Source organism: Oncorhynchus gorbuscha, linkage group LG13, assembly GCF_021184085.1.
Source record: "Oncorhynchus gorbuscha isolate QuinsamMale2020 ecotype Even-year linkage group LG13, OgorEven_v1.0, whole genome shotgun sequence".
Lineage (NCBI taxonomy): Eukaryota > Metazoa > Chordata > Actinopteri > Salmoniformes > Salmonidae > Oncorhynchus > Oncorhynchus gorbuscha.
In genome coordinates this window covers 46,126,307-46,150,043 of record NC_060185.1, presented here as the reverse complement: position 1 = coordinate 46,150,043, position 23,737 = coordinate 46,126,307, and the positions used below count along the sequence as shown (strand labels likewise).

The window sequence follows — 23,737 nt, the reverse complement described above, 5'->3', positions numbered from 1 at the left end:
CAGGAAACACCCATGCTCAGGTCTATCCAACGCTGGTCTGACCAATATGACTCCAGGCTTCAAGATTGCTTCGATCACATGGACTGGGTTATGTTCCGGGAGCCTCAGACAATAACATATACGCTGACTCGGTGAGCGAGTTTATTAGCAAGTTCATTGGTGATGTACCCACTGTGACTATTAAAACCTTCCCTAACCTGAAACCGTGGATTGATGGCAGTTTTCGCACAAAACTGAAAGTGTGACCACCGCTTCTAATCATGGCAAGGCGACTGGAAACATGACCAAATACAAACAGTGTAGCTATTCCCTCTTCAAGGCAATCAAACAAGCAAAGCGTCAGTATAGAGACAAAGTAGAGTCACAAGTCAATGGCTCAAACACAAGATGTATGTGGCAGGGTCTACAGTCAATCAAGGAGTACAAAAAAAAACCAGCCCCGTCGCAAACACCGACGTCTTGCTCCCAGACAAATTAAACAACTTATTTGCTCGCTTTGAGGACAATACAGTGCCACTGACACGGCCCACTACCAAAGCCTGTGGGCTCTCCTTTACCATGGCCAACGTGAGTAAAACATTTAAATGTGTTAACCCTCGTAAGGCTGCCGGCCCAGACAACATCCCTAGCCGCGTCCTCAGAGCATGTGCAGACCAGCTGGCTTGTGTGTTTTCGGACATATTCAATCATTCCATATCCAAGTCTGCTGTCCCCACATGCTTCAAGCTAAGGTAACTGAACGAAATGACTATCGCCCCATAGCACTCACTGTCATCATGAAGCATCATGAAGCATAGCACTCACTGTCATCATCAAGTGCTTTGAGTCAAGGATCATATCACCTCCACCCTACCTGATACCCTAGACCCACTCCACATGGCTGACCGCCCCAATAGGTCCACATACGACGCAATCGCCATCACACTGCACACTGCCCTATCCCATCTGGACAAGAGGAATACCTATGTACTGTAAGAATGCTGTTAATACAGCTCAGAATTCAACACCATAACACCCTCCTGGTCCATCCACACAGTCAGCGATGTGAAGAAGGCGCAACAGCGCCTCTTCAACCTCAGGAGGCTCAGGAGGCTGAAGACATTTGGCAATGCCACCAGACTGTTAAACAGCCATCACTAACATAGAGTGGCTGCTGCCAACATACAGACTCAAATCTCTTGCCACTTTAATAAATGTAATAAATGTTTTTAATAAAGGTATCACTAGTCACTTTAAATAACAGCACTTTGATCATGTCTACATATCCTACATTACTCATATGTATATACTGTATTCTACACCATCTACTGCATCTTGCCTATGCCACACGACCATCGCTCATCCATATGTACATATTCTTATTCATCCCTTTACATTTGTGTGTATAAGGTAGTCATTGTGAATTTGTTAGATTACTTGTTAGATATTACTGCACTGTTGGAACTAGAAGCACAAGCATTTCGCTACACTCGCATTAACATCTGCTAACCATGTGTATGTGATCAATAGAATTTGATTTGATTTGCTCTTGTGCAATGCTTGAACTTGAGCATTGTGCCTAGAGGGCTACTGTGGGCTGCCATTGTTACAGTGTGTTTAGGTAGAGACTTTGCCACCATAGTCTCTCCGACTGCTGTTGCAGGTCTTGTTCCTTCTACATGCATAACCCACTCGATGTCACAGTATCCAACTCTCTGTGTACATAATATCGTAATCCTCTCATTATTTCTCTCGAGCTACCTACCAATATTCCCTTCTTTTCCCCGTTCCCTTTCTCCTTCAATCTGTAAAGTAAGAATTTGACAGCTCTCTTCTGACCTGGGTGAACCTTCTAAATTGTGATGTATCGGTTCCCTTGGAGTGATGTTCAGATGTTTATGAGGCTCTGTAAATCAGGTCTGACTCCTGTTGACTGGCTTTTCCCTTGTACTGCTGCAGGATGTGGTACTGTAGTATCTGTTTGCCTTGTGATGGTCATGGTGCTGAGGATTGCTAGAATGGTTTGTTTCTATTTATCCTGATACACCCCAAGGTTGCTATTGTTTGAAACTGGAGATGGTGGCTGAACAAGGATTTGGGAAGTAAGCCATGCTGCTGTTGTACCATCCATAACATTGATTCTCACACCCCACCAATGAAAATGGTTTTTTGAGAATGTTTTCTCTCTCCTTTCCTCTCCCAATATAGCCATGCTGCTCTTATTTCTCATATTTTAAATATATGGTTTTACACATATACTGTAGCATGTTTACAACAACTTCCTTGGAACATTTTCACATACACAGTCCTTGATCGATATGCCTGGAGATTAAACAGTGGAGTTACCACTTCACAGCCCCCCCAAACCCACCTCTAGGGATGACCCTGGAGATGATCTGTTTGAGAGTGAGTGAGAGTCCCCGTCAGTTCTGTTTATTGACGATAAATGGGCTCGTGCTCAGGGTGAATTATGGCTTACGAAACAAAGCTCAGTCTTTCATTCTTCACCATGAGGAAAAACAAACCACTGAATCAACAGTGGGCTAAGCTAGCAGGGTGGTTAACCGTAATTGCCTGGGGGTCCCTTCTCTCCCATACATCCCAATCAGCGTTGAAGCCCCAAAGCGGTGCTGGAACCTGCAGCTGCAATCCATCACTTAATGAAGCACACTTCAAAAACAACAGCAGATACGGCTTATCAGGGAATCAGCCAGTGTCCTCCCAGAGGTGTGCTGAGACTCATAATGGCTGTCAGAGATAATGGTGGTCACACACAAAGCATGTTTCCTAGTAGAGGGCTTTAGACAGAACACAGGGCAATAAGTCAGATGGATAGAGAATGATGTCATTGATAAAGAGAGGGTGTCACTCATATTACTCAGAGTACACATTGGTAGCTTTTGCCAGTTGGGAGTGTTATGACAATTGTGTGCTAGTATAACATGCTCACAAGCCAGGTTCATGGATAAATGAGTCACTTTTTTTACCATGAGGGGTGGAGGTCCAACTTCAGAATAAATACAATACCTTAGCAGTACACTAAGGTCTCCCTGTATGTCCCAGAATGTGAGGGTGGAGTGCGAGGAAAGTCTCCCAACTGGTTGACATTGAACCCTGCACTCTTGTCCATTGTAACCCTGATCCAGTTTGTTGCTGGTGTGTTGGGTCTAGTTTGGGCAGTCATGTGGGATTGGAGAGATATAGGTTTTGATGGATCAACAGTCACAGTACCTTTGTGTGGACAAGTGTGCATGAGAGCACAAACAAACATCGAAACAATAGGTTGCTCAACAAACAGTGTGATTCTGGCACGCACCTTTTACACAGTTAATATTCATTGAATTATTGTTGGTTTAGCAAAGCAGTAAATAGTCTAGTGTTCTTCTCTTTTGACCTCTAAATATCCTTTATCCAGGGTCATTCTCGGATAAACTTTGAATAAAAAAAAATACTTCACGTGAATCTTTGGTCGTTTCCAAATTGTTTTGCTTTGAAAATGAATACTCTTAGACCCATCGCTGTACGTTTAAGGGGGCAATCTGCTGTTACTACATCCACTAATGGTATTATAAGGGAATGATATAGACTAGTTTAGTTCAACTGTTGTAACCCATCAGAAGCCAAACTATAAGCCTGTTTGTTCAATGTTTGTAAACAAAGTACATGTCAACAAACACTGTATGGCCTCAAAACATGGTTAAAAACTATAATTTTGATATCATAGATGGTCAGTCCTTGCATCCATAGCTCGGTCTATGCATTTGAGTGTGATTACATTTATACAGGCAAATCGCTTCATCTTTTACCGAAACAGTGGCGGGGAAAGGAAAATGCTTTGTTAATGTTTCGACTGCGTCAGCGACAGACATAGTTTCCCAAGTGTTTAGTGTTTCGCTGGTGTTTCCGAGCTCACAGCGCAGTCGACAGACAGTAGGCGAACCGGATGCTAATTTGGTTCAATTCCTTGCAGAGTGGTTTTATGCTTCACATGTATCTCAGTGGAGGCGCCTCTGTCCTAGAAACTTTATGGATTCCGCTGCAACCCTGTAATTTTGAAATACGCTCTGTATTTGGCGTTTAAAGCCATTTCACTTGCGCACGGGATCTAGACAATTAACTGGAAAAAAATGATTCCGCGAACGGTAGGATTCTGCTTTCAGTATTAATCTCAGGGATAGTATTTATTAATGGTCTCTATTGCATTGGCAACTTTGTAGTCTGCATTGATAAAGAAATTCGTGAGATACTTTTTGAGCATGAGTTATCTAAAAATGTCATTTTTTAAGTGGTTTAGCTCAGTGTGAGGCACATAAGCCACTTACTAATAATTGTGCATCATTTGCCCAATTATGTGTAACATGATTACAATTCGGGCAATTCAGGCGTCCAGGCATATGCAATACTATTTAACATGATCAGAAAGGAGACTTGCCTGGAGGAATTGATATTCGACCTAATTACAAAATATATTGATCATTATCACAGTGAAAATGTATTATAAATTGTAGGCTATATTATTCTTATTATTAGTAGTAGTAGTAGGCCTAGTGATATGTATATTATTAGAGTAGACTTTATATTGTATATGTTGCAATTAATATTTTATATTGCTACATGCTATTTGTTTTCTTATTCGGGTTTTTCGTTTTCCTTTCCATTAGGCCTATTTATCTGATATAATAGATGGTTACATTTTTGTTTCATTTTCTAAATGACACGTTTTCAAACGCCAGAATGCTTGTTGTTACATCAAGATTATGATAAGTGGTCGAAGGTTGATACGTCGGCGATAACAAATCATGGTTTTGCATGCCGGCTGCGGATAGGCTTCATCTCAGTGCCTTGCGCACAACTAGCGCTCTCTACCCATGACTTTGCTCTTGACAGCTCTAGTGCAGAATGATTGGAAGGCGCGCTAGTCTGGTATCATTTTATCACTTGGTCAACCGTTTTAAATGTATTGGTTGGACAAAAAGCTGAAATGTCTTTGGTTTGAGGCCCGCGTGTGGTTTTACCTATTTGCTGTTATAGACTGTACAATTATTTGTGTGGCGTGGTGAACAAGCGTTGAATATGGAGAAGATCTTTGAACCAACAAAGAACGGAAACCTCCGGGGCGTTTTACGAAAAAGCATATAAAACATTATTGCTCGTTTGTTGAGGTTTGAGGTGATTTCAGGGGTTATTGAACACATGACCTCGTAAAAAAAAGTGAGTTAATTACAGATTTAGTTATGTGATGTGTTCGAAACTGGGTATCCAAGTTGTTATAGCAAGTAGCTGCAAGAAGTCATAACTACAGGTGAATTTACTTTTTCTTTTTGAACATGTGAGAAGAAAGCACTGGGTAACAGTTCAGCATGGCTCATTGCTTCTTCTTTGGTAGCAAGTGCTGTCAGAAAGCTGTTACATGCAGTGCATATACACATATTTTTACGGTCCTTGGACATCTTGATGCATTCATATTCACAGAGATCACCACAGGCTACACAGACACACATCAACTGAGCAAATCACATGCACATATACTGACTCTCCATACCCGTCTCTCTCAAACACACTCTCTGTCTTCCTCTCTTTGAAAGAGAGGATCACGGACGCCAGTTTGTAGTAAGAGTCCTGTTATGTAAAATGAGAGCTCTTTCTGTCAGGGGTGTCAGTGTTAATTGGGCTGGCACCTAATGGCTCTGTGTGCTCCTCTGTTAGGAGGCACAAACAGTTGTGTTGTGTGTCTGTCAATGTACTGGCCCACGCACCTGTCAGATTGACAGGGTTGTGACATCAGGCACTCCATGAATGTGGTGCCAAGGGGTTCACGGTTTAGAGAGTAATGGAATTTCATACCAGCAGGGGCATCTGGTTGCTGGGATATGCCACAGCTCCTATACTTTACAAGGAGTCCATGAGTACATTACTGTAATGCTTTGGTTGGCTTGGTAAACATCAGTGGCTTGGGGCCTCCCAAGTGCTAGAGGCATCACTACCGACCCGGATTTGATCATGAGGCGGCGCACAACAGGCCTAGCGTCGTCCGGGTTAGGGGAGGGTTTGGCCGACTGGGATGTCCTTGTCCCATCGCCCTCTAGCGACTCCTTGTGGCGGCCAGGCGCATGCACGCTGATTTTGGTCGCCAACTATAAGAGGTTTCCCGATGACACATTGGTGCGGCTGGCTTCTGGGCTAACCGAGCAGTGTGTCAAGAAGCAGTGCAGCTTGGTGGGGTCGTGTTTCGCAGGACGCATGGCTCTCGACCTTTGTCTCTCCCGAGTCCGTACAGGAGTTGCAGCGATGGGACAAGACTGTAACTACCAATTGGATATCACGGAATTGAGGAGAAAAAGTGGTAGAAAATAAATAAAATAAAAGTAAATAAACATCAGTGGCTTGCAACTTCTTTAAAGAGAATCCCCCGGATTAAGTGTAGACGGACACAAAATGGATGTCTTGAGCAGATAAAATAGTGTTATCTGAAGTACAAAGTAAAGTGTGTGTGTGTATGTGTGTGTGTGGCATTGCCCTATGGCACCTGGATGAAATATATTTTCATTATTCCACTGCCTTGTTGTGTCCTGAGTCCTGACATATTTGTGCCAACAGTGATAAAAACTAGGGAGAATGGTCAATGCTTGCTTGTTCAAGGTTTTCTACTTTTGAAGATTATGAAATGTATCTGTCCTTGAATATTATCAATGATCTTCCAAACTTTTTTTCAATGATTCTGTTTGTGATTTTCCGACATGAATAGTGTTTATGTACCGACATCAAGACGGGGAAAAGTCTCAAAGGGAGATTTCCTTTTTATATTGTTTGCCGTCTTGAAAATGCAAGTAAACAAGACAAGCATGTTGTGGGTGGTTAGTTGATTACTTTCCTAATTTAAATTACGCATGCAGTATAACCTTTCATTCAGTCATACCCATGATCTGATCAAGCCCTCAGGTCCAATAAATCCAATTTTGTCAATGAGGTCAGCATCAATTGGCTGAAGTCTATGGAGTCCCTAAGTTGTACAGAAAGTTGATCATGGCAGGATAAAGGCCAGTAACACCAACTTCCAGTCAGATAAGCATACATAAAGCATCTATGACCACCTTTTGAGGCAACACCCGGCATAGACATCAACAAAAACAATAAGACAACAGACAACAACAAAAAATGAAAAGCTCGCTTTAAACACCCACTCCTGTTATTCACTATGGAACGTTCGCGTCTCGATTTGAAGGGAATACCTTCACTGGAATGCTATTGTTGCAGGTCTTTCTGTTAGCACTTCTACAGTACATGGGAACCCCACAAACAGTTATCCCCTCTTTTTCTTCACCCTCTAACTTAGGTAGACTTCTAAATGACCCGAGGGGTTTAGTTTGTTTCTAATCCTCCTCTATTTATGTTTCTATGTTCTGCCCATTGCTGTTATGGCTTATTTCACTGCAGAGCTTCTAGACCTGTTCACTATTTTATTTTATTTTTATTTCACCTTTATTTAACCAGGTAGGCTAGTTGAGAACAAGTTCTCATTTGCAACTGCGACCTGGCCAAGATAAAGCATAGCAGTGTGAACAGACAACACAGAGTTACACATGGAATAAACAATTAACAAGTCAATAACACAGTAGAAAAAAATGGGCAGTCTATATACAATGTGTGCAAAAGGCATGAGGAGGTAGGCGAATAATACAGTTTTGCAGATTAACACTGGAGTGATAAATGATCAGATGGTCATGTACAGGTAGAGATATTGGTGTGCAAAAGAGCAGAAAAATAAATAAATAAAAACAGTATAAAAAACAGTATGGGAATGAGGTAGGTGAAAATGGGTGGGCTATTTTCCTATAGACTATGTACAGCTGCAGCGATCGGTTAGCTGCTTGGATAGCTGATGTTTGAAGTTGGTGAGGGAGATAAAAGTCTCCAACTTCAGCGATTTTTGCAATTCGTTCCAGTCACAGGCAGCAGAGTACTGGAATGAAAGGCGGCCAAATGATGTGTTGGCTTTAGGGATGATCAGTGAGATACACCTGCTGGAGCGCGTGCTACGGATGGGTGTTGCCACCGTGACCAGTGAACTGAGATAAGGCGGAGCTTTACCTAGCATGGACTTGTAGATGACCTGGAGCCAGTGGGTCTGGCGACGAATATGTAGTGAGGGCCAGCCGACTAGAGCATACAAGTCGCAGTGGTGGGAGGTATAAGGTGCTTTAGTGACAAAACGGATGGCACTGTGATAGACTGCATCCAGTTTGCTGAGTAGAGTGTTGGAAGCCATTTTGTAGATGACATCGCCGAAGTCGAGGATCGGTAGGATAGTCAGTTTTACTAGGGTAAGCTTGGCAGCGTGAGTGAAGGAGGCTTTGTTGCGGAATAGAAAGCCGACTCTTGATTTGATTTTTGATTGGAGATGTTTGATGTGGGTCTGGAAGGAGAGTTTGCAGTCTAGCCAGACACCTAGGTACTTATAGATGTCCACATATTCAAGGTCGGAACCATCCAGGGTGGTGATGCTAGTCGGGCATGCGGGTGCAGGCAGCGATCGGTTGAAAAGCATGCATTTGGTTTTACTCGCGTTTAAGAGCAGTTGGAGGCCACGGAAGGAGTGCTGTATGGCATTGAAGCTCGTTTGGAGGTTAGATAGCACAGTCTCCAATGACGGGCCGAAAGTATATAGAATGGTGTCGTCTGCGTAGAGGTGGATCAGGGAATCGCCCGCAGCAAGAGCAACATCATTGATATACACAGAGAAAAGAGTCGGCCCGAGAATTGAACCCTGTGGCACCCCCATAGAGACTGCCAGAGGACCGGACAGCATGCCCTCCGATTTGACACACTGAACTCTGTCTGCAAAGTAATTGGTGAACCAGACAAGGCAGTCATCCGAAAAACCGAGGCTGTTGAGTCTGCCGATAAGAATATGGTGATTGACAGAGTCGAAAGCCTTGGCGAGGTCGATGAAGACGGCTGCACAGTACTGTCTTTTATCGATGGCGGTTATGATATCGTTTAGTACCTTGAGTGTGGCTGAGGTGCACCCGTGACCGGCTCGGAAACCAGATTGCACAGCGGAGAAGGTACGGTGGGATTCGAGATGGTCAGTGACCTGTTTGTTGACTTGGCTTTCGAAGACCTTAGATAGGCAGGGCAGGATGGATATAGGTCTGTAACAGTTTGGGTCCAGGGTGTCTCCCCCTTTGAAGAGGGGGATGACTGCGGCAGCTTTCCAATCCTTGGGGATCTCAGACGATATGAAAGAGAGGTTGAACAGGCTGGTAATAGGGGTTGCGACAATGGCGGCAGATAGTTTCAGAAATAGCGGGTCCAGATTGTCAAGCCCAGCTGATTTGTACGGGTCCAGGTTTTGCAGCTCTTTCAGAACATCTGCTATCTGGATTTGGGTAAAGGAGAACCTGGAGAGGCTTGGGTGAGGAGCTACGGGGGGGGCGGAGCTGTTGGTCGAGGATGGAGTAGCCAGGCGGAAGGCATGGCCAGCCGTTGAGAAGTGCTTATTGAAGTTTTCGATAATCATGGATTTATCGGTGGAGACCGTGTTTCCTAGCCTCAGTGCAGTGGGCAGCTGGGAGGAGGTGCTCTTGTTCCCCATGGACTTCACAGTGTCCCAGAACTTTTTGGAGTTGGAGCTACAGGATGCAAACTTCTGCCTGAAGAAGCTGGCCTTAGCTTTCCTGACTGACTGCGTGTATTGGTTCCTGACTTCCCTGAACAGTTGCATATCACGGGGCTATTCGATGCTATTGCAGTCCGCCACAGGATGTTTTTGTGCTGGTCGAGGGCAGTCAGGTCTGGAGTGAACCAAGGGCTGTATCTGTTGTTGGTTCTGCATTTTTTGAACGGAGCATGCTTATCTAGAATGGTGAGGAAGTTACTTTTAAAGAATGACCATGCATCCTCAACTGACGGGATGAGGTCAATGTCCTTCCAGGATACCCGGGCCAGGTCGATTAGAAAGGCCTGTTCACAGAAGTGTTTTAGGGAGCGTTTGACAGTGATGAGGGTGGTCGTTTGACTGCGGCTCCGTGGCGGATACAGGCGATGAGGCAGTGATCGCTGAGATCCTGGTTGAAGACAGCAGAGGTATATTTGGAGGGCCAGTTGGTCAGGATGACGTCTATGAGGGTGCCCTTGTTTACAGAGTTAGGGTTGTACCTGGTGGGTTCCTTGATGATTTGAGTGAGATTGAGGGCATCTAGCTTAGATTGTAGGACTGCCGGGGTGTTAAGCATATCCCAGTTTAGGTCACCTAACAGAATGAACTCTGAAGCTAGATGGGGGGCGATCAGTTCACAAATGGTGTCCAGGGCACAGCTGGGAGCTGAGGGGGGTCGGTAGCAGGCGGCAACAGTGAGAGACTTGTTTCTGGAGAGAGTAATTTTCAAAATTAGTAGTTCAAACTGTTTGGGTATGGACCTGGAAAGTATGACATTACTTTGCAGGCTATCTCTGCAGTAGACTGCGACTCCGCCCCCTTTGGCAGTTCTATCTTGACGGAAGATGTTATAGTTGGGTATGGAAATCTCTGAATTTTTGGTGGCCTTCCTGAGCCAGGATTCAGACACGGCAAGGACATCAGGGTTAGCAGAGTGTGCTAAAGCAGTGAGTAAAACAAACTTAGGGAGGAGGCTTCTGATGTTGACATGCATAAAACCAAGACTTTTTCGATCACAGAAGTCAACAAATGAGGGTACCTCGGGACATGCGGGGCATGGGTTTACCTCCACATCACCCGCGGAACAGAGAAGGAGTTCCACCACCCATACATGCGATGACATCATCTGGTTTCAATTATGTTTATAGAGACAATATCTCTCTCATCATCACTCAATACCTAGGTTTACCTCCACTGTATTCACATCCTACCATACCTTTGTCTGTACATTATACCTTGAAGCTATTTTATCACCCCCAGAAACCTCCTTTTAATCTCTGTTCCAGACGTTCTAGACCACCAATTATCTTAGCTTTTAGCCATACCCTTATCCTACTCCTCCTCTGTTCCTCTGGTGATGTAGAGGTGAATCCAGGCCCTGCAGTGCCTAGCTCCACTCCTATTTCCCAGACGCTCTCTTTTGATGACTTCTGTAACCGTAATAGCCTTAGTTTCATGCATGTTAACATTAAAAGCCTCCTCCCTAAGTTTGTTTTATTCACTGCTTTAGCACACTATGCCAACCCGGATGTTCTAGCCGTGTCTGAATCCTGGCTTAGGAAGACCACCAAAAATTCTGAAATTTTCATCCCTAACTACAACATTTTCAGACAAGATAGAACGGCCAAAGGGGGCGGTGTTGCAATCTACGGCAAAGATAGCCTGCAGAGTACTGTCCTACTATCAGTTCTGTACCCAAACAATTTGAACTTCTACTTTTAAAAATCCACCTCTCTAAAAACAAGTCTCTCACCGTTGTCACCTGCTATAGACCACCCTCTGCCCCCAGCTGTGCTCTGGACACCATAGGTGAACTGATTTCCCCCTATCTATCTTCAGAGCTCGTGCTGCTAGGCGACCTAAACTGGAACATGCTTAACACCCCAGCAATCCTACAATCTAAGCTTGATGCCCTCAATCTCACACAAATTATAAATGAACCTGCCAGGTACCACCCCAAAGCCGTAAACACGGGCACCCTCATAGATATCATCCTAACCAACTTGCCCTCTAAATACACCTCTGCTGTTTTCAACCAAGATCACAGCGATCACTGCCTCATTGCCTACATCCATAATGGGTCAGTGGTCAAACGACCTCCACTCATCAATGTCAAACGCTCCGTGAAACACTTCAGCGAGCAGGCCTTTCTAATCAACCTGGCCGGGGTATCCTGGAAGGATATTGATCTCATCCCGTCAGGAGAGGATGCCTGGTTATTTAAAAAAATCCTTGCTCACCATCTTAAATAAGCATGCCCCATTCAAGAAATTTAGAACCAGGAACAGATATAGCCCTTGGTTCTCTCCAGGCCTGACTGCCCTTAACCAACACAAAAACATCCTATGGTGTTCTGCATTAGCATCGAACAGCCCCCGTGATATGCAACTTTTCAGGGAAGCTAGACACCAATATACACAGGCAGTTAGAAAAGCCAGTGCTAGCTTTTTCAAGCAGAAATTTGCTTCCTGCATCACAAACTCAAAAAAGTTCTGTGACACTGTAAAGTCCATGGAGAATAAGAACACCTCCTCCCAGCTGCCCACTACACTGAAGATAGGAAACACTGTCACCACCGATAAATCCACTATAATTGAGAATTTCAATAAGCATTTTTCTACGGCTGGCCATGCTTTCTACCTGGCTACCCCTACCCCGGTCAACAGCACTGCACCCCCCACAGCAACTCGCCCAAGCCTTCCCCATTTCTCCTTCTCCCAAATCCAGTCAGCTGATGTTCTGAAAGAACTGCAAAATCTGGACCCCTACAAATCAGCCGGGCTAGACAATCTGGACCCTTTCTTTCAAAAACATTATCTGCCGAAATTGTTGCCACCCCTATTACTAGCCTGTTCAACCTCTCTTTCATGTCGTCTGAGATTCCCAAAGATTGGAAAGCAGCTGCGGTCACCCCCCTCTTCAAAGGGGGGGACACTCTTGACCCAAACAGACCTATTCTATCCTACCCTGCCTTACTAAGGTCTTCGAAAGCCAAGTCAACAAACAGATTACCGACCATTTCGAATCCCACCATACCTTCTCTGCTATGCAATCTGGTTTCAGAGCTGGTCATGGGTGCACCTCAGCCACGCTCAAGGTCCTAAACGAGATCTTAACCGCCATCGATAAGAAACAATACTGTGCAGCTGCAGCCGTATTCATTAACCTGGCCAAGGCTTTTGACTCTATCAATCACCACATCCTCATCGACAGACTCGACATCCTTGGTTTCTCAAATGATTGCCTCACCTGTTTCACCAAATACTTCTCTGATAGAGTTCAGTGTATCAAATCGGAGGGTCTGTTGTCTGGGCCTCTTGCAGTCTATCGGGGTGCCACAGGGTTCAATTCTTGGACCGACTCTCTTCTCTGTATATGTCAATGATGTCGCTCTTGCTGCTGGTGAGTCTCTGATCCACCCCTACGCAGACAACACCATTCTGTATACTTCTGGCCTTTCTTCTGGACACTGTGTTAATAACAACCCTCCAGGCGAGCTTCAATGACATACAACTCTCCTTCCGTGGCCTCCAATTGCTCTTAAATACAAGTAAAACTAAATACATGCTCTTCAACCAATCGCTGCCTGCACCTGCCTGTCCAACATCACTACTCTGGGCGGCTCAGACTTAGAATATGTTGACAACTACAAATACCTAGGTGTGTGGTTTGACTGTAAACTCTCCTTCCAGACTCACATAAAACATCTCCAATCCAAAGTTAAATCTAGAATTTCACAACAAAGCATCCTTCACTCATGCTGCCAAACATACCCTTGTAAAACTGACCATCCTACCAATCCTCGACTTCGGCGATGTAATTTACAAAATAGCCTCCAATACCCTACTCAATAAATTGGATGCAGTCTATCACAGTGCCATCCGTTTTGTCACCAAAGCTCCATATACTACCCACCACTGCGACCTGTACGCTCTCGTTGGCTGGCGCTCGCTTCATACTCATCGCCAAACCCACTGGCTCCAGGTCATCTACAAGACCCTGCTAGGTAAAGTCCCCCCTTATCTCAGCTCGCTGATCACCATAGCAGCACCCACCTGTAGCACATGCTCCAGCAGGTATATCTCCCTGGTCACCCCCAAAACCAATTCTTACTTTGGCCGCCTCTCCTTCCAGTTCTCTGCTGCCAATGACTGGAACAAACTACAAAAATCTCTGAAACTGGAAACTATTATCTCCCTCACTAGCTTTAAGCACCAGCTGTCAGATCAGCTCACAGATTACTGCACCTGTACATAGCCCATCTATAATTTAGCCCAAACAACTATCTCTTTCCCTACTGTATTGATTTATTTATTTTGTTCCTTTGCACCCCATTATTTATATCTCTACTTTGTACATTCTTCCACTGCAAATCAACCATTCCAGTGTTTTACTTGCTATATTGTATTTACTTTGCCACTATGACCTTTTTTTGTCTTTACCTCCCTTATCACACCTCACTTGCTCACATTGTATATAGACTTATTTTTCTACTGTATTATTGACTGTATGGTTGTTTTACTCCATGTGTAACGCTGTGTTGTTGTATGTGTCGAACTGCTTTGCTTTATCTTGGCCAGGTCGCAATTGTAAATGAGAACTTGTTCTCAACTTGCCTACCTGGTTAAATAAAAGTGAAATAAATAAATATTGACGATGTGCCAAGGCATAGCCCTGCTGCAGCTGGGCTGAAGGCCAACAGCGCATAGAGCTTTTCTGTCACGCCCTGACCTTAGATCCTTTTTATGTCTCTATTTTGGTTTGGTCAGGGCGTGAGTTGGGGTGGGCATTCTATGTTTTGTGTTTTTATGATTTTCTATTTCTATGTTTTGGCCGGGTATGGTTCTCAATCAGGGACAGCTGTCTATCGTTGTCTCTGATTGGGAACCATATTTAGGTACCCTTTTTTCCCACCTGTGTTTGTGGGAAGTTAACTTTGTTTGATGGCACATTGCCTTAAGCGTCATGGTTTGTTTTGGTATTGTTTATTGTTGGCGGCATCTACTATTAAAAGTATGTACGCTCACCACGCCGCATCTTGGTCCAGTTCTTCCTTCAACAGCCGTGATATTTTCTTATCTGTGTCGTGTAGAGAGGGAATCTGAGGTATTAGTGCAAATATGAGATCTGAATCTCTTTACCCTATTAAGGTTGATATTGGGATGTGAAGCAACACACAAAGCTCCAGAAGTCCAAGCTTGTGTTAAGAAGCTATAGAGTTCGCATGAATGTACTGTTTCTCTCACTACCTTGCCGCACAAATTGTTCATGTTAGATTCTTCTTTGGTCTTGACAGAGTAGGTGAAGTCCTGTTTGTTTTGTTTACAGTAGGTCGGCTATTGCATTTATAGGGAAACATTTCTTATGTTTACTCAGTCCTCCATATTTCACCTTTCAATTTCCTGATCTATGGTTTCTACAGCCTAAGTTACTCCCAGGGAATGTCTGCTTAATGATTGATTAACTGTCTTGCCAAGTCATGGCTGTCACGTCATGTGTTTGAGTACTAATTAAAAGGACTAAGGCCCACTTATGAGGAAACATCTGCCTATCCTCAAGCCTTCAGGACAGAGAAAAATAAACATGGGAATTTAATGATGCCTTCCTCTTTTGTCATTGTGGTTGCCTCATGATTTATCAGGGAAAGATCCTAATGTAACCTATCTGTTATGAGATGTCAGACATTGCTATTGTTTGTTTTATCATTATCACATTTCAAGGTAAGACCCAGATGCAGACTGTGTCAAAGTAACAATGTTTATTATAACAACAGGGGCAAAGGTACAGGACTGCAGGCAGGCTCAGGGTCAGGTCAGGCAGAGGCCGTTAAAGCAGAGTAATGGGGCAAAGGTACAGGACGGCAAGCAGGCAGGCTCAGGGTCAGGACAGGCAGAAGGGTTAGGGTTAGGGTTAGCTGGGAAAAAACAGAAAATAGGAGCAAGGGTAAAAATGCTGGTAGGTTCTACGAACAAAACAAACTGGCAACAGACAAACAGAGAACACATGTATAAATACACAGGGGATAATGAGGGGAGATAGGAGACACCTGGTGGGGTGGTGACAAGCGTGTGTGTGTGTGTGTGTGTGTGTGTGTGTGTGTGTGTGTGTGTGTGTGTGTGTGTGTGTGTGTGTGTGTGTGTGTGTGTGTGTGTGTGTGTGTGTGTGTGTGTGTGTGTGTGTGTGTGTGTGTGTGTGCGTGTGTGTGCGTGCGTGCATAATAATAATACATTTCATTTGTATAGCGCTTTTAATTACAAAGTTCTCAACACATTTAGAATCAAGGCAGGTAAAATAGGGAGCGTGCTAGTGCTAAATATATTTTAGATCGGGACTGTAAAAAATAGTCTGTAGAAGTGAGTTTTAAAGTGGGTTTAAGGCCTGTTTTAAAAGGGGCAAGTGAATTGGGGACTTGAAAGTGGCTGGAGTGAAGAGTACGAGGTCTTTCGCTGATTGAGATGAGGTTGCTGATGTAGATGGGGCTCAATCCATCAAGGCTTTAAATGCAAGCATGAGGATTTTATAGTCGGTCCTGTAGTTGACCGGTAACCGGTGGAGTTGGGCTAGGATTGGGGTGATGTGGTTTGACTTCTTGGTCCTGGTCAGGACCGTGGCAGTACTCATCTGGATTAGTTGGAGCCTCTGTCATGATTTGGCTTGGAGGCCCCCAAACCGCACATTGACGTAGTCGATCCGAGCGAAGATGAAGTTGTGAAGAGTTTCTCTGCATATGCCTGGAAGAGTGATGGTATAACCCAGGCAATATTTTTAAGATGGACAAATTATGGTTTACCTATTTGTTTTATGTCAGCAGAGACAGAGAAGGATCAAACTTGACTTCTAAGATGGAGATGACAGAGGACAGGTGGATGGCCTGGCCGATGATTGTAGGGCAGATGTTTCCAGCACTGGTGACCTGCTTGGGTGTCCTAATAAGCATAACCTCAGTCTTGCTACTGTTCATCTGGAGGAAGTTCTCTTTCATCCATACCAGTGTAGGCTGCTGAGGGGAGGACGGCTCATAATAATGTCTGCAATGGAGAAAATGGAATGGCATCAAACACATGGAAACCATGTGTTTGATGTATTTGATAGCGTCCCACTAATTCCTTTACCATGAGCCCGTCCTCCACAATTCTTTGTATACATTCTCTTGGAATGTTATCAGCCCTGGTGAACTTTGTGTGGAGATATGTTTTATAAAAGAAGACAGAGAGGAACCTGTGTCCGGTGCTCTGTAGACCTACAACCTCTGGTGTCTTGCCATCAATGCTCCTCCCGTGTGGTTGGAATTGCAATTGAATCACCCGTTCCTCTTTGGCATTGGGTTGTATCATGATTTATCAGGAAAATAATATGAAGTAGCCTCAATCTATTATATATGCATACACACAATAATGATAAAACACAATATTTAACATCTCATAATTAGGGCCAAGATGTTTACTTACACATTTTGCGATATCCAATTGGTAATTACAGTCTTGTCCCATCACTGCAACTCCCGTACGGACTCAGGAGAGGCGATGGTCAAGAGCCATGCATCCTCCGAAACACAACCCTGCCAAACTGCACTGCTTCTTGACACACTTGTGTTGCTGCAGATAAGAAATCCTAGGAAATGTTCTGTAATTGACACAATCAGTTAAACAATGTCTGGTTGTGCGTGTCTGTTGGGGGGATTGCCTAAGCCAGGGGAGGCGTAGCTCTGCGAATCTTAATCGCACGTAACCTATTATTTTGCAGGGAATACTATTTGTGATTCTATCAGTGATTCTACTTCTCAATTTGCTCAAGCTGATCCTCTCCAATGGACTCAGAAGATGTTGCTAAAAAAGAGGTCAATTTGGGGCAGTTAAAGTGGAGAGTCAATGAAAGCAACCATGCAAGTATATTGGAGCAAATTCCAGGGGTAGCCCCGACCGGGACTCGAACCCAGGTCCAGTAACTATCATGCCAACACTTTAACCGTTACTGAATGTTTCCTAGCATTTCCTACCTGCAGCAACACTAGTGGACAATGCTGGAAATACCAAATAAACGCACAATGCCTCAAAAGTGCCCCAAAACACCTGGCCATAATTATGAGGTGTCAGACATTGTGTTTTATCTTTATTGTGTGGGTGGGTGCGTGCGTGTGCTGGCTGGCTGGCGTGCCTGTGCATATCTGCATGCATGTGTTTGCCCATATTTGTGTACTTTGCCATACAGTATACCAGTATCTGTGCATAAACAGTGCCATGTGGAAATGACAGCTCTCTCTGAAGTAAAAATCATTCATTGGTTACTATGTGGATCCCCCCAAGCCCTCCCTCCCCTCTTCTACACAACAAGATGATTGGAAAATGGATGTCACACAGGGAGAGGGGCCAACGTGTCCGCAGCTTCTTGTAACCTTCCACTGCTCATCAGAGCTCTGATCTGCCTCAGCGATACTACAGCAGCAGGAATTCAACAACAATTCCACTCCTCTGCCCTTGCAGGCTATAGTACTGAAACTGAATTTGAAAAGGCATTCATCCGTTTTATCGCTGTAGATTCCATCATCCATGCACCACACATTTCATTTTTGAAATATGCTGGCTACATGTCAAAGTGCTAATGCATAGAGAAGGTTTCATTATTCCCCGCTTCCTGTGTCTACAGCAGTGTAAAGGGAGCAGTGAGTTGTGCTGGCTTGCACCAGCTTGCCGTAGCTAGACGGCCTCTGTGTGTCTGAAACCGATCAGATCCGGTCCCACCCATCTTTCCCCTAGTTATGCACACAAGCTCAAATCTCCAGTTCTAATCTTTCCCCCGTTTTGAAGCTGCCCTGCTTCCAGACCTTGGTTAGTGTTATTACCTTAGTCACAGACAACGAGTTGGAGGGGCCACAAGGGCCACTGGACTGGCCTGAAATAGCCCTGGTGTTAAGGAGACCCAGTAGCCTAGCTCTGATCCTCTTACACCTCCTGCCCAAACCGTTTCCCGTTTGACCATGATGGAGAGGGTCACACGCCATCCACTCTGTTTTAAAAGCATATCTGCCTTTGAGGACAAAAAACTGTGACAGCACTGGTCAGAGACAGTCCCTCTACTGCAAGTTATACGCAACCAACCCCTGGTTCATGTGCTTCCTTTTACTGTCGGTGAAAGATGCCAGCTTCCATGGACACAATATTAACTCTATTGTAGAAACTTTCCAGTTTAGATAACACAACTGACCAGATATCCTTATACCTTGGGTTTCCCTTGTTTTCATTCTCAAAAGACTGTGACTCTACTCTATATCACCAGGCTGGCATTGATACATGAGGTCATTGCCATGGTAAGTAGACCTGAAATACAATAAATAAATAACTGTCTGGATCTGTGCACTATAGACACTATATCAGCCAAATCTCCAGGCTGTCATTGGTGACTATTACTCCACCTGACAGTCCCATTTTATGGCTTTCTTCAACATCTCTTCACCTGCTTGTGTCTATTTGATTCCAGGCGAAGCGCCATTCTGCCCCAAAGCGATATTCTTTTTTCAATTTTCCTTCAAATGGATCTAGTCATAGACGCCCTGTGTGTTTTCCCTCAAATATGTCATGAAGATGTCATTTGGGTTTAAAAATTACATTTGTAAGAACTATCCCTGAAAATTGCTCAATTCTGATGTAATATTACCCAGCAGATTCCAAATCACTGAGTGCATGATTCACTCTTTGCAGTGAACTGTCAGTCAGAGCTTTGGATCTCTTTAAAGGTTAAGTCAGATGTTTCACAACAGCCTTTGCAGATTATTTTTGTTGCGTTGTAGTCGAAGCCTTTTATCATTGCACCAGGCTAAAGCAGGGTTGACAGAGGTTTGCCAAAGACACAGGAATAGGATCCGTTGTCTCCTTCAAAGGGTGTCGTCAGGGAAAACCTGATCCAATGTTTGAAGGAACCTTAAACGGAGGACATTTCACTCTTCACTTCATCTGGTGGATGGAAGCGGATATGTGTTCCTTCAATAGACCAGACTTGTCGCTGCCGACACAGTACAGGGATGGTTAAACCTACCCAGATATGTGTTCCTTCAATAGACCAGACTTGTCGCTGCCGACACAGTACAGGGATGGTTAAACCTACCCAGATATGTGTTCCTTCAATAGACCAGACGTGTCGCTGCCGACACAGTACAGGGATGGTTAAACCTACCCAGATATGTGTTCCTTCAATAGACCAGACGTGTCGCTGCCGACACAGTACAGGGATGGTTAAACCTACCCAGATATGTGTTCCTTCAATAGACCAGACGTGTCGCTGCCGACACAGTACAGGGATGGTTAAACCTACCCAGATATGTGTTCCTTCAATAGACCAGACGTGTCGCTGCCGACACAGTACAGGGATGGTTAAACCTACCCAGACATGTGTTCCTTCAATAGACCAGACTTGTCGCTGCCGACACAGTACAGGGATGGTTAAACCTACCCAGATATGTGTTCCTTCAATAGACCAGACTTGTCGCTGCCGACACAGTACAGGGATGGTTAAACCTACCCAGATATGTCAAAACATTGCAAGCGTATAACACCTCAGGAAAAGACGCATGGTAATCATGCCACTAATGATATAAAATTATCTAGATTCTATCACTTTTTGAAAAGCACATGTTACCATGAGTGTCTGTACCGTAGCTTGGTTTTTGAGAAGGAATTCCTTTCTTGACATAGAGTGAGTCATCCTTGCTATGTTGGCTTTCTCCCTATTGCTCACGTCTCATAAACGTTGTCCAAACCTGTTATGGCAGCCCAGGTTGTCTCATGATGCTGCCTCTTACCCGTCTACACTCTGGCGTCAGATGGGTTCGAGTTTGAGTGGTTTGACCAGGTATGACTGGCATTGAGGCAGGTTATCATCACTCCCATCTCATGCCTGGATTTCAATTATCTTTTCACTTTCTTTGCAGAGTATACATGTGTGGGCTATCTCTTTGTATAGCTACAGTCTAGGTGCATACTGTAGCTGTACATTCCACTGAGACCCCACAGAAAACATGTATTTTTGAGATGACAATGCTGTAATTGTTTGCCTAAAACTTCAGCAGCTTCAACGGTAGAATCCCCTGGATGTTTTGTGAGACCAATTCCAATAATGAGATAATTCAATCCAGAATATTCTGGCAGAATGTAAACTCTCATAAAAAGTCATGTTTTGTTCACCGTGGTACACTGGAATGCCCGAGGCCTCACTAGCGAGTTGGGTTTTAATTAGGATTCATTAACGTGCAAATATCCCCCACCACATAACGAGCAGGCTGTCACCCAGCAGATGTGCGATAATTTCCTCATATGTTACCAGTGGCAATTTTATCATGTAAATCTTGGTGGGGCAAACTCAAAATAAATGTTTTAGATGCTTGCCAGCAAAGCCACAACACAACACTAAACAATACATGAATTGCACTATAACGGCGACAAGCGGTGCCCACAAACTGTTACCTCCTACATAAAGCTATCCCAACAGTAGAGCTTTCTTTTCTGCACCATGGAGTGAATCCATCCCCCTGCTTCACTTGGTCATCAGCGGAGCCTTGTATTGCAGCGAAACAAATTCATTCAGCCTTGTTTACTGCCTTTTAAAACAACATAGCTGATATGGCAGCCTTGCTTAAACAAATGTGGTTTAAACTGACATTTGAGATGTGCTTACTATGGCATAAGGGAACGATGAGCGGATAAGAGAAAATTCCGTAATTTCGATTAAGACATTAATGAGCGAGCTAAGACGGACATAGTCAATATAACTATGTGTTCAGCACTTTTGAAATGTACAGCAACAGAATGCAGAACATGGCCTGCTTTTACAGTATTTTCCCTGTACACCAAGTGAGAACCGTAGGATAAATAAAGTGGGCATTTAAGCAGACAATGAAAGCTCTTACGATATTAGATGATGGCATTTCTCAAAAACAGGTTATAGGCTACATGTCCACCGCCGAGTCAGAAGAGTAACATTAGGCGAAATTAAGAGGTGAAAATACTAACAGCTTACTACACAACATACACTTAATATTACTTTCTTAGCTACAATATACATATCTCCCTGGCATATTACATCATTTATGCAGCAGCATACAGTATAATACATTTTTGGACTCACCTTGTTGTGATGTGCTCACTTGAACAGGAAGGTGGCACGGCGGTCCTTCATGGGTAAATTTTGTCATCAAAGAAAGAGAAAGATTTACAATTCCAAGTTGGATGACCGTTCAAAACGTATTTTCCCAGTCTGAGCGGATTTATTCCCGACTTCCCAGTTGCAATGCTTGCGGTTAGCCATTGTCACCGATTCCTTCCAAACCACTCATTGTTGAATTTGCGATTTCCAACTTGTTGTGTAATGTTTATATCCAATGGCCGATGAGCACCGATACGTTTTATCTATAATTTCTCTTCATTATTTCTCTTCATATGACAATGATTAGAAAGGATTTGCCAGTAGATTGTCTACTTGATTCATGGTGATGTCTGCTAGATAAGATTTTGAAAGTAATATGTTGACATGATCAGTCCAATCAAAGCTGCTGTAGATATAACTTGATTTGACGTCATTTTATCTGTGGCCAATGACCTTAAGCCCTCTTGGAAGGGAACTTCTAATCTGTCTATGACAGGACCCAAAGGGCTCACATTCTTGATGTGTACCTGTACTTAAGGAGGGTGACGTAGTGTCCCCATGAGTGACAGAACACTGAGCCAATCATGGTGCAATGCTCCTATTTTCTGCTGGACTGCCCCACCATCACAGAAAGCACTGAGCTAGGCTGAAACACCTGCATTTTGGAGCTGCCCCCCAAAAGAGATATTCTTTATTTATTTAGCAAAAAAATGTGGGGCTCTGCCGGGTCGCCACTGTATGTTACGATGTAAAATATTGTCTGTTGGATAATGTGGAACTTCCTTTTCTGTTTTGTGCGGCTATATTACCTGTAAGGGTTGGATTAGGGTTCAGTAGCTTGGCTGACATGTTGACTTAAACGAAGAGGTGCTTATCATGATGAGATGACATGGTAATAATGGCCTATCAGGTTGTTGTTAAATGTGGCTTCTTGGTTTTAGTCTAATACCTTCATGGGTCAAGGAAACCCTCACAGTTAGTGTGCTTGTTCGGGAGTAACTAAACAAGTTCATCCAATGGCATCTCCAGCTTTGGACCTTAATTGTTATTTTCAGAGCATTTTTCTGGAGTGAAGTCGAAGCTTTCCAGGGTGTTTTGAAATGGCTGCTCATAGTTTGCGAAGGAATAAAGTCCAGACAGTGTACTTTGGATCACAATCTGTCTTTTGAGTAGCTACTCTTGATGTTGTGTGTATGATACAAGTGTTTGACTGCAGACCTACTGGATTCTTTTGTATAGAGGGAAAAAATAGAGACACCTGCTGGGAATTGGCCCCTGAAAAGAAAAATAAGCTATTGAGATTGAAAGCAGGATACAGTGCAACTCCCCCTCAACTCTTTTCTGGCCTAAAACTTAAAACATGTCATGTTCGATAAATGTACACAGTTGGGGTTATTTTTGTAGGCTTAGAACGTTTTTCAAATCATGAGAGCATTACCACAAGAAAAAATAGAATTCAGAGAAAATACATCTTGTCAATGTGACTGATGTTAATGCATACAAATTACTTGTGCAGAAAAAAAATGACCCGTCATAAAGGAAAATAAATTGATTCGATTAGTTGATTAGATTACAGCACTTTAATTGGATCCTCTGTGTGCATGAAGCAAGGCCCCAAAAGCACAAACAATGATGCTATCATAGTACAGTATGTACATTCAGGGAGTTGCTGTATAGACCAATGTGTTGCAGCTCTTTAAGTAACATAGCAGGGACAATATGTTATGTTCAGCATTTGTATTTCTTTTAAGAGAAATCACACAGTTGTCTACACTGTTTAGCACAACACCCCCCCCCCCACACACACACACACACACAAAACTATTAATAATTGACCGCAACCTGGTCATACATGATTTAACAGAACACTTTGTCTCTGGATACAGGCACGCTGCTTCTTCGCAGCTATATTTAGAGAGTTAGGCCAACTTTTTGAATTTTGAATATTGTTTTAATTTGAGATATTCA

General features: G+C 43.7%; 1 pseudogene across 1 annotated transcript in view; it reads left to right on the top strand.

Moving 5' to 3' along the window:
- The first annotated feature begins 3,869 nt into the window (after positions 1-3,869).
- Positions 3,870-23,737, top strand: part of LOC123993012 — a 32,338-nt pseudogene continuing 12,470 nt past the window's right edge. Inside the window, exon 1 of the transcript XR_006831345.1 lies at positions 3,870-4,121. The product of XR_006831345.1 is annotated as a glucagon receptor-like (transcript). The remainder of the gene's footprint in view (positions 4,122-23,737) is intronic.